Source organism: Notothenia coriiceps, unplaced genomic scaffold (genome assembly GCF_000735185.1).
Source record: "Notothenia coriiceps isolate Sejong01 unplaced genomic scaffold, NC01 NC01_scaffold00028422, whole genome shotgun sequence".
Classification (NCBI taxonomy): domain Eukaryota; kingdom Metazoa; phylum Chordata; class Actinopteri; order Perciformes; family Nototheniidae; genus Notothenia; species Notothenia coriiceps.
In genome coordinates, this window is record NW_011361123.1 from 131,952 (window position 1) to 134,343 (window position 2,392).

A 2,392-nucleotide genomic window follows, 5' to 3' on the forward strand; every position below is an offset into this window, starting at 1 on the left:
ACAATAAAAGACAAGTTACAAGTGAATCGTTGTACATGCATGCAAACGCTTACTCAATAATAACAACAAATGAAATCACTTGTAGATGTACTTACACAGAATGATGGTGATCGTATTCATGATTATAAGCAATGTGACACCTTTAGTCTCCAGAGCAGCTTGTGAGACCCAGTAGAAGACAAAAAGGTATAGACTACACCCACAGACAAGTGAAAGAATAAACGTGCAGTAACTATAATGAGCCACTTCCTGTTCATTCTGTGGTGCCTTGAGACGCTTGGAACCGTTTTAATCCAAAATTAAACACCATCAGGTAGAAAGGGGTCAAACATTTCCGTCTCTTCTGTTCCATTTCATAGCCAGTTGCAGGACATAACTTCTTCTCAAAAGAACAGAACAAATTCACTGATACCTTTAGAAGGTCATTCATTTTGTACATCACACAGTATCAGTGGCGGTTCTACGGGGTGGCACGGGGTGGCAGATGCCACCTCAGAAAAAAAATGCCTTGCCACCCCAGCTGCCACCCCAGTTGGCAGCTTTGTTTTGAAAGAAAAGTTGTGGCTCATCGGACATTGATGAGAGAAAGTCTCTAATGTCCGAGTGCAAGTGAATGCAGCACAAGACGCGAGCCTTGTAACCCCTACCCCGGCCCTGGCGCGAGCCTGGAAATATGATTGGCGGCGATTATATTTGAACGGGGGGACAGCGCAAAACGAGAAGCATTTCGGATCCAAGTAGACGGAAGGAATGAGGTATTTGCGGTCTACAATGACAGAGAAGAGCCTGTCAAGTTTGGCTGTATGGCAAGGCAAGGCAAGTTTATTTATATAGCACTTTTCTGTACGCGACAATTCAAAGTGCTTTACAAAACAAATTAAAATACTTTTTAGGAATAAATACAGTAAAAACACATTATATAATGGCATTTTACAACAGGCATTACAAAGCAAAGATAATAAAATAATAAAAGTAAACACCACAGGTATACAATACATGTTTAAAAGGCATACTGTAGTTCGAATATGAGCAGCTCAATTAAAAGCAGCGGCAAAGAGATATGTTTTTAGTCTCGATTTAAAAATAGTAAGCGTTTCTGCGGACGTGCATGATTTGGGTAGTTTGTTCCAGAGTGTCGGGGCATAACAGCTAAATTCTGCCACTCCATGTTTTGTTGTTACTCTCGGAACCGATAGCAGACCCGTCCCAGAAGACCTGAGGCACCTTGATGGCTCGTAATTATGTAGGCGATCGTTGATATACTTTGGTCCTAAACCATGTAATGATTTAAAAACTAGCGAACAGTACTTTAAAATCAATTATTTGGCCGACTGGAAGCCAGTGTAAAGACTTCAGAACCGGACTGATGTGATCCACTCTTTTTATGTAAGTGAGGACACATGCAGCTGCGTTCTGAATCAGCTGCAGCTTTCTGATGGATATCATTGTCAGCCCTGTGTATACACTATTGCAGTAGTCGAGTCTACTAACAAGATGGTAATCGCCACATTCAGCTGTTAGGCGCCAACTTGATGCTCTGCTCACGGATGACTCGATGAGCATAAAAAACTAGTTAGATGATGACGATATCTAAAAATTGGCGTCATGTACATTAATTACATTTGAACTTTTCGGTGTTATAAATAAAATTGAGTTAATGTAATCCACTTACATAACACCGTGTAGTCATTTCGGAATTTATATTTATATATTCCACCGTCTGTATAAACTTTACTTAAAATTGGACTTGGTATTGACTTACTCAAAAAGAGTGAGAATCTGGTCGTCCCATGGGTTTAGATACGTCGTCGACGTTATTCATGTAATTATATTAACAGAGTCAGCTACAAACAAATTTACATATACTGTTATAATTGTTAGTACTAATAAGGATAGGTCGACAGTTAGTGACAATTTACTAAGTGTATTAAGTCACAGTAATTAATTTATTGATATATATACCCTCCCTTCAATTACTACTTACAAGAGTTCTATCGAACGAGTGGGAGGACAGTTTAAACTTTTGGTTCATAATGATATATTTCAGTTTCTGCTAAGTTTCCTTGGTAAGTCGCGGGGTGTTGAAAGTAACGTTTGTCAACGTTGGAACCTGAAATGGTAGTCTTTCTTGTTTGTAATTTTTCTTCACTGATTGACGTAGTCATTCCCAAGTTTTTTTGCACATTAAGTCGATTTTGTATATGTAGCGACGTCATTCAATAATTTGGTCACCTTTCAGAATGGATGACCGGATCAAATTGTGTTTCACCAATGGAGAAAAAAACCAACCCGTCACATCAAAATGTATGGACAGAATAAACCTGAAAAGAGTTCCTGAATTCTTGACAAAAACCCCCCGTCTGGGGGTGTTTCTTTTTTTATATACTGTGTG